General features: G+C 48.0%; 1 protein-coding gene and 1 long non-coding RNA gene across 2 annotated transcripts in view; both read left to right on the top strand.

Moving 5' to 3' along the window:
- Positions 1-15,725, top strand: part of LOC118771460 — a gene marked incomplete at its 3' end in the record, with an annotated part of 50,209 nt that overhangs the window by 24,416 nt on the left and 10,068 nt on the right. The window lies entirely within an intron of this gene.
- Positions 10,082-14,288, top strand: LOC118771101. Its single transcript, XR_005004595.1, has 5 exons — positions 10,082-10,414; positions 11,907-11,964; positions 12,299-12,337; positions 12,580-12,654; positions 14,256-14,288. It is a non-coding gene; the product is annotated as an uncharacterized LOC118771101 (long non-coding RNA).

A 15,725-nucleotide genomic window follows, 5' to 3' on the forward strand; every position in this document is an offset into this window, starting at 1 on the left:
TGCAGTAAATTGCCACCTGTATATGCGTTTAAAATGCAACCTCTGTGGGTCCTTCTCAATCAGTAATGTGCAGAAAAACTAAAAATGGTGTCTGTTCTGTGTTCCGCCTCATCTGCAAGCCCTCTGGAGTGGTTTTAGGCAACGGTATCCATCCACCCACTCTTGCATAATATAGTCCCCCTGACAAAGGATGACTCGGATGCCATTACAGCGAGGTCATGCAGAAGTATAATGGGGAAAGATGACACAAATATTTCTTTTACATCATGGAATGAAAAAATGGGGCAATGATACTGTGACAAACTCACAACAAAATCACTCTGAGTGCCAGTGAGTAAAAACCCTGAGGCTCAGGGCAGCAGTTCAAGGCACAGACATTCTGTGTTTATTTGAGGTTAAAATTTTGTATTTTCCAGTGTGATTGTGAGATAGTTATCACATCCCTTTGAAAAACAGTTTTATCTTGTTTAAAAGTTATTTAACAGGTACAATAAAATAGTAAACATGATTACAAATTATCTTGAGCAAATACTTGTGTTTCTGTTATAGAACGATTTAGTTCTCAGGATATAATGTCTTCAACAGGGGAAGAAGCTGAGAATTATCCAGTGTCTCTGGGACTGACGACACACCACTGTGTCACATGCTTCTACTGCGTCACACGCTTCCACTGTGTTACACACTTCTACTGCGTCAAACTCTTCCACTGCGTTACACACTTCCACTGCGTTACACGCTTCCAGTGAGTTACACACGTCCACTGAGTCACACACTTTTGATCGTGAGGGGATGGGATGAGGGGTGTGGTGGGGAGGGGGCTCTGATAGCCCCCGTTGTCCTGATACAGTGCTGCTTTGGGATGTTTAGGCAGGTGCTTGTGCTGAGCTGTTATTTGTATTCTGCATGTCTACCTTTCAACATTCTTCTAAATGTTAGTGAGGACATCTAACTGATACATGCGTCAGAATAAAAGCAAGAATAGGAGTTCCAACACTGTGCTGTTCTCATTGACGTTTCTGAGGAACACCACAGAGTTCTCTCACCCTCCATTTCTTTCTCCTTAGCTCATACACACACACATACACTATGAAGTGGCTTTTTGGGACTAGTCTAAAAGGCTTAAAGGCTTCGTCAGTGCAGATGTCTGACAACCAATGCCAAAATCTAAAACAACATTATACAAAATTATAAAAAAATACAAAAAGACAGACAAAAGAATATGCCAATCAAAAACAATGAGATTTACATGAGGTAAACTTTTTAATCTTTGGCTTTTCAGGTATTTGGGGTAGAGTTACAGCACCTTTACCTGCTTTGGCAGGATGCTGGCAACGCTCTGAAATGGAGTAACAAGTGTGATCCTGATTAAGGTGGTGAGATACAGGTAAACGCTTCCGTGTGTTTGTGTGTTTGTGTGTTTGGGGGAGGGGGGGGGGGGGGTGACAGGTAACGCTAAACACAGATGACGACACGTTTGACTTTCCGGTTAATCCCGTTCGTCATTTTTCTGTTCCAGGATTTCCTTCTCCTCCGGTAATTGAGTTAATCAGCGGGAGACCGCGCCCCGCGGGTGCGGCCTCGTCCCGGCTCCGCTTTAAAAGCGTGAGGCGGGATGCGACAGCATCAGCTACACGGGAGCAGCGGCGATTGTGCCTACACCTGCAGGACACACTGGGATTTACATTAAAAATTTAATCAGCTACAACCGCTCAGGTAACTATCATTTTCTTTCTTTTTTTAAATATGATTTAATAAATAATCGCAATTCTTAATGAAACAGTTAAGAACAGAAGTATTTTTTGGGGAAAAAAACAGCTTTACTTAATTGGAAAACCCGTGTTGCGCTTGGGGTGATTTAAGCTTTCTGATCACGGCGGAGGTAATGTAGCGCATCCGGCCTGAGAATGCTGCTCCTCAGAAACTGCGCGTCGCAGCTGCCGGGAAATGACATTAAATCTGCAGGATTTCTATGTTATCTGTTTTGACTTTTTCCCCAAAATGATGCGAAAACATGTCAATAAAATAATGCTTAAATGTTTATGACGTACTGTACGTTAATACGGTTTGGGATTGTGAAAATGGTCAGGTACTTGCGTGACCTGTCGTGGGTTCGGATGGCTTACCTGCCCGCTGTCCGCGGTACCGGTTCACCGCGAGTGAGAAGCCGGTTCTGTAACCAGCGCGGAAACGCTGCGGTTCCAAACCTCCATCGCTCGCCGCAGATGCTCGGATATTACGTGGAAACTATTTGATATTTCCTTCAATACTATACAATGAAAAGAAACCGGATTCGGATCGTCCAGATAGGCCTACTAGTTATGTCAGAAACTGTCTCTTATTGGCGCCACGAGGGGTGTTTGTTAATTAAATTAACTGATCAGCCAAATATATGGCTGGTTTTATTAAACCGTCCAGTAATCCGTGACACACATGTTACTATACATCCAACATGTGAATGTAACTATGGTATCGTAAATGCGTAAACCATCGTGTGTAACTGCTGCTAAGGTAACAGTGCAGGAGCTGTTATTTTGAGAGCGAAAATGTATTATTGTTTTATGTAATATTATTTAACACGACCTGGCACCTTGATTAACAGTAACACCAGAGAATATTCATGTTCGTAATACAAGTTTTTCCTGTCTGCACCTGATTGTGGTAAGACATGCCCAGGTGTTCAGTTGTGACAGGGCATGGTATTTCCCATAATGCTTTGTTCACAGACGTTTTTGGCTCTTTACAGGAATGGACAGCAGACTGACTTTGGTGGTTTCCGTGGTGATGGGATGTTTGGTGCTGACAGTGAGAGGGGATGCACACCTAAGCAACTCCACCGGCAGCTCAAACTTTACCTTCCTCTCTGTACAGCCTCTCACAGTAAGTTGATGCGTGCACACGCATGTACGCGCACGCGCACGCACGCGCGCACACACACACACACACACACACACACACACACACACACAGACACGCACACACATGCACGCACACACACACACACACACATACAGACACGCACGCGCACGCGCACACACACACACACACACGCACGCGCACGCGCACACACACACACACACACACGCACGCGCACGCGCACACACACACATACAGACATGCACACACATGCACGCACTCACGCGCGCACACACACGCACGCACGCACGCACGCCAGCTTGGTTAGGCCAGTTTGCGCATGGTTAGTCCCGCTAAACATGCTCGCGGGAGAGACAACCACTCAGCACAGTGGCAATCGCAGACTGAGCGGGTGTGCCCCGCGTCAAGACCACAGCCTGTTCATCAAAAGCTGCCACCAGCTGCAGCACCCAGGAACCCGTCTGGCAGGACTGACATGATTCTGAAACCAAAAGGACTCTGGGACAGACTCCTGCAAGATAACCACAGCTCTGCCGTGTGTCCATCTCAGAATCATGTGACACAACCGCTGTCAGGGATTGGCTGTCTGTGGGATCGGGGGTAGGGAGGGAAATCCCACCCATGCGGGTCACCGAGCAGCAGCGAGAGGGTCGTGTGGGGAGGTGTGTGCGGGTCACCGAGCAGCAGCGAGAGGGTCGTGTGGGGAGGTGTGTGCGGGTCACCGAGCAGCAGCGAGAGGGTCGTGTGGGGAGGAGTGTGTGGGTCACCGAGCGGCAGCGAGAGGGTCATGTGGGGAGGGGCATGTGGGGAGGAGTGTGTGGGTCACCGAGCGGCAGCGAGAGGGTCGTGTGGGGAGGAGTGTGTGGGTCACCGAGCGGCAGCGAGAGGGTCATGTGGGGAGGGGCATGTGGGGAGGAGTGTGTGGGTCACCGAGCGGCAGCGAGAGGGTCGTGTGGGGAGGAGTGTGCGGGTCACCGAGCAGCAGCGAGAGGGTCGTGTGGGGAGGAGTGTGTGGGTCACCGAGCGGCAGCGAGAGGGTCATGTGGGGAGGGGCATGTGGGGAGGAGTGTGTGGGTCACCGAGCGGCAGCGAGAGGGTCGTGTGGGGAGGGGCATGTGGGTCACCTCTGACCATAAAGGCATGATGCCTTACACTATTAACATCTGTCAGAACTGCGCAACGGTATACAAGCCCTGTCAGCATGCTATTCCAGGAGCCTCACCCCTTCAAAGAGAAATATCCCTCTGATCCAATTCAGCAAACACTTGCAAAGGCTCACAGTTATGATGATGATGATGATGATGATGATGATGATGATGATGATGAAGAATGTGAAAGAAAGTGTGCTGTGCTTGACAGGGCGTCTTTAACCGCACTGGGTGCGGAGTTTCAAAGCTGTGTGTGGAGCAGCCGATGGGGTGCGACCCAGCGACCAACGGGACATGCATGTTTGTGTCCTCAGCCCTCTCCTCCGTGAACGGCACAGACATCGCTTTCGAGCTCAGAGGAGAATCCATGGGGTACATCGCTCTGCTTCTGTCCCCTGACAGCAAGCAGGTAACACATCCGCCTCTCTCCCCAGAACATGCACCTCAAAGCTTTACGCCTGAAAAGTCAAAAAGACTAAAAGGTGTTTTTCTTTGCTTCTGAAGGGGAATGATAAGGCCTTCATCTGCACAAACTCAAACAACAGCGTCAGCCTGACCACTGCGCTCTTCAACAACTCCGCACTGACTCCAGACAACACGGTGAGTCTCAGCACGGACTCTCACAGAGCAGTGAGTCTCAGTGCTGACTGTAATATCCAGTGAGTCTCAGTGCTGACTGTAATATCCAGTGAGTCTCAGTGCTGACTCTGTGTCTGTGTTTCAGTTGTCCGTGTCCGGCGCCCTGGGGTCAGTCTCTGGAAACATCATCCGCTGCAGCTTCACGGCCAGCGGGCTGAACGCCACAGCCAGCTCCGCCCGCAGCGCCGACACCAGCTTCTTCGTCTCCTTCGCCACCGGCAGCTTCATCAACGGTGAGCAGCTAAACACAACCAAACAAAGCCCACACTACCCACCCAACCCCACAACTCACGCCAACTCTGCAGTCTTTCCACCGCTGACGAAACCCACTCCGCTGACGAAACCCACTCCGCTGACGAAACCCACTCCGCTGACGAAACCCACACCGCTGACGAAACCCACACCGCTGACCACACCCACACCGCTGACCACACCCACACCGCTGACGAAACCCACACCGCTGACGAAACCCACACCACTGACCAAAACACAAACCTTTACTGACCCTAAACCACTGTGCAAACACACGTTTCTGCTACACAGCCTTCAGGCTCAACCATGCAGAGAGACATGCAGACGCTTACACACACGCGCACACACGCACACACACATGCACTCATGCACACGCACACACGCACGCATGAGGCACACACACACGCACAGGCAGCGCAGATAGGTAGACGGTCACATGTTGAAGTGACAGTGGCTCTTGTGAAATGTGTTTCTTTTATATGCATGTATCTGCAGGGGTGCTGGGGAGCCCTGCAGTGCAGCTGCTGTCCAACAGGAGCCTGGACCTGACCAACGCCTCCAGCAACACCAGCCCCAGCAGCACCCCCACTGTCCCCCCCACCACAGCGGGCAGCAGCACCCTCCTGCACCCCACACTGCAAGGTAAGGAGCCGGCAGGAGCCTGTCACGCTCCACCGTGCCCAGCGCAGACCCTGCCGCTACTCTCCAGGCCGGCGGAGTGGTCTGAGCGTCGGTGCCTCTGAGAGCTGCAGAGCGAGGTGGAGTGTGTGCTCCGCAGTGCTGTAACTGCACATCGGGGCATCCATCACCATCCTGCTCAATCGGGCAGCCAATAACAAAACTGGCTCACCCTCTCTCTCTCCCTCTCTCAGTGCTGGTGCTGCTCTCCACACTGATCCTGCGTCTGTCTTGAGGAGGACCTGAAAGAGGACCTCCCCCCCGTACTCCCTCAGCGAGGGGGGGGTGGGTCTGGGAGCAGTGAGCCACAGAGCAGTCCCTGGAACTCAGAGTAGATCAGCCACACCCACCTATTTATTCCCATTCCTTCCACCCTGCTCTCGGGGCTGGATGTACGGCCTTCATCCCTGCACCTCTCACAGACTGGAGGATGAGAAAGGGGGTCTAAGCTTCCAGTTCATGAAGAAGGTGTGTGTGTGTGTGTGTGTGTGTGTGTGTGTGTGTGTGCGTGTGTGTGTGTGTCAGTGTGAGTCATACAGGATGGCCCCAAATGAAGCCACTGGTTGGTGGATGTGTGGGAAGCCCCTCCCACTTTGACACTCAGGATTCTTCGCTCTCTGTACCTCTCTGAGAATAAGTCTATGTAATACTCTGTATAATATTCATGTGTAATATTCTGTTTAATGCTCTATTTTACTGTTTTAAAACAGACTGTATTTTTTTACTATGATGTCAGTAAAATAAATATTGCTACATTCATGTGATGGTTCCTTCGATTTAAGTGGCCTTGTTTTGTTATCTGCGGCATCATAAATGTTATAAAATCATCACTGTCACTGATTATCATGGCTGTTTATGAAATGAAGACAAAACAGGCTGAATGATGTGTGGGTGCTTGTGTTTGGGAGGCTCTTGCAAACAGAGGGACCAGGGAACATGTCCCCTTCAAAGTTTTAAAGAGCTCTGTCTCTTTCCCAAAAGTGTTTCGTGCTTATTTATGGTTATTTGCAGGACCCCCCAATATGGGGTGGCAGTGTGGCATAGTGGTAAGGAGCAGAGCTCATAACCAAAAGATTGCCAGTTCGATTCCTCGCTGGGGCACTGCTGCTGTACCCTTGAGCAAGGTGCTTAACCCAGAATTGCCTCAGTAAACATCCAGCTGCATAAATGGATAACATTGTAAAAATTGTAACCAATGTAAATTGCTGTGGATAAGGTAATCTGGTAAATGACAGTAAAGTAACGTAACCAGCATGCATTTAGCGCTTGGTTCTCATCAGCAGGAGTCAGCACGCGGTGGCCCACCTGTGGCAAAGTCATTGTCCCATGACAGGGACCGTTAAGGGTTCCGATGGGAATCCGCTGCCTGCGGTTTCACCCTCCGCATTGCACTTAAGCACCGAGAGGAGAGAGGCGGAGGAAACGCTAACTGCATGTGTCGCGAATGCTTGTCGAGATTTCGACAGGAAACGCACTGCGTGTTTCCTCAAACAGACCTTGCTCTCAGCTGAGAACTGTCCCATTGTGGAACTGTACACATCCTGTCCCCGTACCGTCGCGATACTTACTGTATGCACTTTTGTAAGTCTCTTTGGATAAAAGCGTCTGCTAAATTAATAAATGTAAATGTAAATGCATGTCAGAGAGCCAGCGGGAAGGTGGGTATTACAAGCTACAAATAAGTGACAAGTGTTAATGATATTGAACAAACGGTATCGGAGCAAATTAAATATAATTTGTGCATTGTAACAGAAAAGGTTATTGTGAGTCATTTTGTAATTACCCACCACAGACGTAATGTTATGTATTTTGCATAATGTTTGCTGGCCGTTTCTAGATCTAGTTTGACAGTTGCTAAGTAAGGGTACGAAAGAACGGGACATGTGCATAATGAAACAACCGTCATTGTGCGCCATCTGGCGGAGACATTGATGGTCAAGATGTTAAAATGTGTATTCTACATTCCTGACACTCCAGCGGAAATGATACAGATTCATGGTCGTTTTTAACATTTACTATTTCTCAAGTGAAGTTACTACAGTTTTTCTCCCATTACTTTCCATTCAGTCCTAACGATCAACAGTGTTATCCTGACTCGTCATTCATAACGCAGCGAAAAGTGCGCAGGAGTCTGCGGGGTTGAGGGCAGCGCCTCTGGCGTGGCATAGATCCCACGGGAAGCAGCATTAATGCCATCTATTAGGCTGCTTCTCTCCGTGCTGATGCCTGCTCGTGTAACTGTGCCGAACCGAATTTGCTTTAATAAATGTAACCGGCTTATCAACGGTTACTGTGATGTCAGGGTGGGAATCTGGCCACAATAATCGGCTTTTAAGCGCGGCAATTGAAGTAAATATTATAACCGCAATCCGTTTATTCGTTCAAAAAACGTTACCACTGTAAAGCCCATATGAAGCAGTTAGTCTGACGCGAGTAAGCAGATCTGGAGACCAGCAACTTGAGTTGAGACGTTACTTGGAAGAGGAAAAGGTTACACACATCGCATTTAGCGAGTTCGATCGTCTTTGGACTCCCAAACTCCAGCTAAACAAAGCGTTGGTGCCGTCTAAGAGAACGGCAATGGAGCATTGCAGTTAAGGGAGTTATCTACAGGATGCCTATGCAAAATCCCACTCTCCAAATACCACATCAATTTCACCCAAATATGAATCATGCCGCATTATTGGATCATATATCAATACTGAAACATGGTATAGGTACAAGTGTTGTCGTGGCGTATGGCTCTTTTATTTTATATTTACAATGTATGAAAACTCGTGAATGTATCAAATAATTCTGTATTAATAAACAAACTGTTTTTATTATAACAAAGCATAAATAGTCATTTTCTGACAGAATCACTCATTCTCATTCATTAATTTGGCAGACGCTTTCCTCCAAAGCGACTTACAAGTGAGGCAGAGTACAACACAAGCAAAAACCCATAAGGAGTCAAGTAACATGTCAGGTGTGGTGCCTTCTCAGTGTCCACATCCCACACCGACTATGTCCAAAATCCTCTGTTGTTATGTAACAATTGGTTACTTAATGTTTAATTTTCTGTTTATTTAATTTACAGTTATTTATACATAATATAATATTTCAGAGTAGGCCTCTGCATGCTACACCCCTTTTAGCTCGTTTAGATTATTATTTGCTCTGTTGTCCGGGGTTGGAGGAAAATTTCCCTTTATGTGGCTGTCAGCGGGTAACGCGCACGTATCTGTTTCCTTTCATATGAAAATGAGGAATTTGAATTAATGTCGATATACTGTTTTATTTCAGGTTAGCCGTTTAGCAAATAACGCACTGAGAGCAAAATCCACAGGCCCGGCGCTATGGGGGCGCTTAGCACATCTATTCCTACATGAGAACAAGAGAGAATTGATTTTTTTTTGGGTCATAAATAAAAGATGTTTTAATAAACTTATTTTATAATTTCTCCAGAGTCCTGCATCTGTATCAGGTTGTGTTCTTGGAGGTGGGCTTCCTTATGTCCTATATGAATGCGCAGACGGGTGAGTGCGCGGCGGAATCATGCATAAAACCGTTCTGCGCCGAGTCCTGTCTAATTAGTTAATTTTTTTTTATCGCGCTTTGAGTAAACGGAAACCATGCAGGCAACACAGGAGTAGAATTCACCCACCGAGAAAACACATCTCCCGCGGAAATGTATTTCATGATAACAGTTTCACACTTTCTGGGTGGATTTGGAGAGTAAGGTGATGGAGGACTGGACGGCATTCGGCTCTTTGCGCAAATACAGTAATTTCAGCTTGCCTCAGACATGTGGGCTGACTCCTAAGAGACACATTGATTCCCTGCTGGAGAGTGGCTGCTTGTCTTTGTCTCAGTGTCGTTTGTATGTAGCTTTAAGCTTTAAGTGTAATTGTCTCACCTGAACTGTGGTTTGAGAGATTGGTCAGAATGCGTATGCATACCGCCGCAGGTTTCACGCTGCGTGACAAGTTAGGACAAGTAAAGGTTGTAATATGAAGGTACGGGCCGCTTCCAAGCAAGCACATACCTATCAGGTACGGTGTGTGCTATTGCAGTGGCCGTGTGTGACAGTCAAAACAAATAAAGGCGATGGGCTCCTGCCAGTTTTCGGATTTCATACTGTGACACAACAATTTTAAAAACCACCTTCTCTTAAAATGACAAGAGGAAAACTCACAGGGCTACGCTGGATAAAATAATTTCGGCAACACGTTGTATCATTACTTTACTATAGTGCTGGCTTAGTCTGAGTGGGGAAATGTTACATAAATTGTTCCCTATTTTGATATATGCTGTGTTTGCAGTGGCAGATAAAAGAGTACAACCACAAAGGGAGCGGGAGCGAGAGCGAGAGGGAGGGAGGGAGAGCCGGAGACACAGGTTGTCTAAAATCTTCCACTGGCCCTCAGGTAACCACGCCCTGTCCCCAGGTGCATTTGCAGCTGAGCTCATGGTGCGGCCGTTCGCATCACGCGTTAACAGACCGCGGGGAAAGTGGGAAGGACGGAGTTTTGGCGAGTTTCGTGTTACATTTTCGCTGGCGTTGTTCCTTTTGAAGGAACAAAAACTCTGATGTCATCCAGGGGAAGAGAACAGTTTTGCGGATGTGTCCAAAAGTAAAACGCCAGTTTGTCTGAGAAGCCCGTAGCTGGCTGTAGGGTCCGAAGCTTGAAAACTTTAACAACTTGTTAGGATACTGGAATGTGTCCCAAATCTTTCCAAAGTCGGCAGCGTGCTGTAGACCAGTCGGGAGGGGTGTGGTAGTGTTTGTGTATGATAAATTCTGCTAAAAGGGTCGTCGTGTGTGTGTGCAGTTGACTGAGGTAAGCCTGAAAACATTTAACTTGGCTGTAATTACTGCGTGTTTGTGCGGGACTCTTACTCAACGAGGGTGTGGGTTCAGCTAGTCCCTCGGTTATGGGCAATCCGCATACAGTACACACAATTTAAACACGGACACGACCCGTTTGAGTGTATACAGATCCTGCTGTTTATCAGGTAGGGTTTCAGCGCACGATTTCAATACGGGCACAGAGAGATAGTTAAATTCAACTCAAAGATACAGAGTACAATACATGAGAGCTCAACCGATTCAATACAAAGGCGCAAGTAAGTCCAGGATTTTTTTATGTGGCAGTTTTTCCCATCCTGTTCCGCGACTTAAAAGATAATATCTCACGTCAGCCGCCACCACCAGGCTATCACAGCTTCGGAAATTTACAGTGAGGCTGTCCCATCTTACATTTCCAAATGCGCATTCGTATGATGCACCACGGTAAGCGCGGCTTAGGTTTCATCGACTGGACCTCAGTGAATAATATATGTCCTTTTTGTGTTGTCATGTAAAATAAAATCGCCTGTTTGTATGTAGCTCCAGTTGCAGTCCTGGAAAAGCGTTTCCTTATGGTGTTCATTTCATCCTGTCGTATAGTGATAACTTGTTAAATTAGTAACAGTACATTAATGAAGTGTATTGCTGTTACTACTACTGCTACTAAAAATGACAGTAATTACATTAATCGTTCTTATGATTTTGGATTCTGTACTAAATTCTGCTATGTTAAGAGAAAAAAAGAATCTAAAAATTAAATAACTTTTACTATAATAAATGTATGATGGAGGTATGTTTCTCAGACTCAGTAAAACAAATATGAATACAGAAATATCCACCATCCTTCAACATGTAACTGAAACAGGTTAATACTTCTGTTGAAATTATTAGTTATTCCAAATATATCAGACATCCCTATCCATATAGACACACTGACACATTTCTCATTTTAAATAAAGACATACCGTATTGTTGAAGTGGACAGTCTTGGTTATTGCCTCACTATAAAGCCACATTAATGTGAATATCTTAAAAATTAGATGTACAAATAGCACAGTTCATGTAATGATGAAAGAATTGTCACTTGTTACACTTTTTAAAAAGATAACACCAAACTCTTTAAGTAATCTTACTCAGTTACATCTAAATCAAATGGAAGCCACTGCTATTATAATTCTGACATATGAGATGCTGAACATGGCCCAGAATGTACTGACACACTCATGCCTGGCTTATTGTAGTGCACATGCGTGGCTGTATCCACAGCAGAATAAGACAGTCCTCTTGTAGAAATCTTGAGTAATTGCTTACCAAATATTACTGTACTTCTGAATGGAATAAATGAAATATGGCTCTAATCATGGAAATATTTTTGCGGTGAAAAAGTTGAGTTGCATTGCTGTGATTGCGTAATAAAATACAGAGTTGCGTGGCTGATGACAGTGGTCACCGTGGTAACATACTGTACGCTGGTTGCATTGCAGTGATCAGATGGAGCAGTGCATGGTGCCAGCCAATGTAAAACGGGTGAAACCGAATCGGGTGAGTACTGACACCTTACTCTGCACACAGCTGCAGCTACACAAACAGATGAGCTCGAACCGCTCTCACCTCACAGAATCGGCCGGTGCTGGTGGATACCCAGTTTGCAGTATAAGGGGCTACAGATCACTCCTGCCCTAAAAAGCCATTACAATCTGCCCATTTTACCAGTGAAGTCAGTCCTACTCATGCCTGTTGACTTGGTGTTACATTGTGCAGGGCTGTGTTTGTAGTAAAGTGATGTTACAGCAGGTTTAATGAGTTGTGAAATACGAAGGTCTCTGTGCAGCCTTCCTCAGGGGCTTTCTGTCTGTCTCTCTGTCTCCTCCTGTAGTCCAAACCCCCCCAGACTCCCCCCAAACCAGCGTATGAGGTGAGTCCCCCACCTGCCTGTTCACTGGTGTCTCTGCTGTAGGTTTAGCTCGTCTCCTCTGCCGCATCCCGCCTTGTCCTGTATGGTGCTCAGAAACGAGTCTCTCTGCCTGAGCTGTGCGAGTGATGAAACCCTGTGAAACGAGTATAGCTGGCTTTCAGCAGCAGCACTTTGTCCAGCAGATGCTCCAGGTCTCAGAGAGAGTGATCGGAGTTCAGTGAGCATGTCTTTCACCTCCGCAGGTGAAGAAGAATATGATCCAGAGAGGGAAGAACTCAAGAGGCGCTCCGTCACCTCCACCCAAACCCAGCCCTGAGGTAGGAGCTCCCACACCTCCACCCAAACCCAGCCCTGAGGTAGGACCTCCTACACCTCCACCCAAACCCAGCCCTGAGGTAGGAGCTCCCACACCTCCACCCAAACCCAGCCCTGAGGTAGGACCTCCCACACCTCCACCCAAACCCAGCCCTGAGGTAGGAGCTCCCACACCTCCACCCAAACCCAGCCCTGAGGTAGGAGCTCCCACACCTCCACCTAAACCCAGCCCTGAGGTAGGAGCTCCCACACCTCCACCCAAACCCAGCCCTGAGGTAGGAGCTCCCACACCTCCACCTAAACCCAGCCCTGAGGTAGGAGCTCCCACACCTCCACCCAAACCCAAACCCAGCCCTGAGGTAGGAGCTCCCACTCCTACACCCAAACCCAGCCCTGAGGTAGGAGCTCCCACACCTCCACCCAAACCCAGCCCTGAGGTAGGAGCTCCCACACCTCCACCCAAACCCAGCCCTGAGGTAGGAGCTCCCACACCTCCACCCAAACCCAGCCCTGAGGTAGGAGCTCCCACACCTCCACCTAAACCCAGCCCTGAGGTAGGAGCTCCCACACCTCCACCCAAACCCAGCCCTGAGGTAGGAGCTCCCACACCTCCACCCAAACCCAGCCCTGAGGTAGGAGCTCCCACACCTCCACCTAAACCCAGCCCTGAGGTAGGACCTCCCACACCTCTACGCAAACCCAGCCCTGAGGTAGGAGCTCCCACACCTCCACCCAAACCCAGCCCTGAGGTAGGAGCTCCCACACCTCTACGCAAACCCAAACCCAGTCCTGAGGTAGGACCTCCCACACCTCCACCTAAACCCAGCCCTGAGGTAGGACCTCCCACACCTCCACCCAAACCCAGCCCTGAGGTAGGAGCTCCCACACCTCCACCCAAACCCAGCCCTGAGGTAGGAGCTCCCACACCTCCACCTAAACCCAGCCCTGAGGTAGGAGCTCCCACACCTCCACCTAAACCCAGCCCTGAGGTAGGAGCTCCCACACCTCTACGCAAACCCAGCCCTGAGGTAGGAGCTCCCACTCCCACACCCAGTGCTTGTACATTAATCTGGTTCAGGTTACATGTATGGGGTAAGCCTCTGCCCCTGAGCTTCATCTGACATCACTAAAAGGTGAAGGGAAGTCCTGTGTGGAGTGGGTGGGTTTGAGTTTTATTCCACATCATCCCTTTCTGCCTCCCAGGTTGAGAAATCCTTATCTGGCCAGCAGGACATCTCTCTGCCATGTGACACACACAGCCAGTTACTTCCTGCTTCATCAGACCGTAATTCCACACTGTTTGTGTTTACTACAGCAGTGGTTCTCAGCTCCGGCGCCGGGGACCCCCTGCCCAGCATGTTTTAGATGCCTCCCTGCTCCAACACACCTGATTCAAATGATCAGCTGCAGCTGCTTGATAACAAGCTGATCATTTGAATCAGGTGTGTTGGAGCAGGGAGGCATCTAAAACATTCTGGGCAGGGGGTCCCCAGGACCACTGTACTACAGGATCTGAACACCACAGCCAGATTCAGGCACACACTCTCGGATGTGTACGTAGCTGTGGTGTCTGGGGTAAGCTCTTCTCTCTCTCTCTCTACAGTATCCCTCTCTCCCTGGGAGAAAAGGAAGTGAAGAAGAAAATGAGGAGGAAGAGGGGGAAGAGGGAGGGAGAGAGAAAGACAAAAAACAGGTACCACACAACAGTGTAGAGAGAGACAGTGTCTGTGCGTGTGCGTGTGAGTGTGAGTGTGAGTGTGAGTGTGTGTGTGAGTGTGAGTGTGAGTGTGTGTGTGTGAGTGTGTGTGTGAGTGTGAGTGTGTGTGTGAGTGTGAGTGTGAGTGTGAGTGTGAGTGTGAGTGTGAGTGTGAGTGTGAGTGTGAATGTGTGTGTGTGAGTGTGAGTGTGTGTGTGTGTGTGTGAGTGTGAGTGTGTATGTGTGAGTGTGTATGTGTGAGTGTGAGTGTGAGTGTGAGTGTGAGTGTGAGTGTGAGTGTGAATGTGAGTGTGTGTGTGAGTGTGTGTGTGAGTGTGAGTGTGTGTGTGTGAGTGTGTGTGTGAGTGTGAGTGTGTGTGTGAGTGTGAGTGTGAGTGTGAGTGTGAGTGTGAGTGTGAGTGTGAGTGTGAGTGTGAGTGTGAGTGTGAGTGTGAGTGTGAATGTGTGTGTGTGTGTGTGAGAGAACTGGCAACTCGATGCCGTTGTGTTTCAGATATTAAGTAACAGTGTTCACATGTCTGCTGCAGACCTCGGGGGTGATGAAGGGGATGATGATGAAGGGGATGATGAAGGTGAATCCATTCAGATCCAGCACACAGGTAGAGCGCTCTGCAGTGGCTGCACAACATGGGAGCCGGCGGCTGTCAGACTCTCACTCCCTCTCATTATCAGTATAGCATTGTGTGCCAGTCACTTTCTCCCGCTTAGATGGACGCAGAAACGAGCCAATCAGAGCACATTGAGGATCAGAGGGAGGAGACTGACAACCAACAGGTGTGTGACAGACATGGACCAGAAGGCAAACCAACCAGACAGGTGAGTCTGTGTGTCTGTCTGGAACAAAGGAGGTATAAAATAAAAAATATTGATAAAATTATGTTTTCACAGAAAAGTGAAACAAATGGTAAAGCTGACAGAAAAATACTGTATAAAACAAAACATAAAGAGTAAGGAATGTACATGCAGGCAAGTAAGTATATTGGCACAAGTAAATAAACTAAATAATGCAGGTTAAAACTCTCCAAGCCTCTAATCAGTCAGATAATGCAGAGAGAAACATAACTGCCTTGTTAACACTGAGCTTCACACAGATGTGCATTCATCTGTCTCTCCCTCTCAGGAGAAAGGAGGGTTTGTCGGGATGTTCTGGAAGGTTCCTAAAGAGAAGACCCCCACCTTCGCTGTGAGAATGAATAGCAATGTTCTTTCCTAGTTGTGTTTCATCTGAGGCAACATTAGACGTTACCAAAGCCTCTAACCATTCTGTCTCTTGCAGAGCTATATAACAGACACCACTACTGAGATGGGGGAGGACACCAGTGAGAATAAAGTACCTGACAATACACAGGTGTGCTT

Source organism: Megalops cyprinoides, chromosome 24 (genome assembly GCF_013368585.1).
Source record: "Megalops cyprinoides isolate fMegCyp1 chromosome 24, fMegCyp1.pri, whole genome shotgun sequence".
In the NCBI taxonomy this organism is placed as follows: domain Eukaryota; kingdom Metazoa; phylum Chordata; class Actinopteri; order Elopiformes; family Megalopidae; genus Megalops; species Megalops cyprinoides.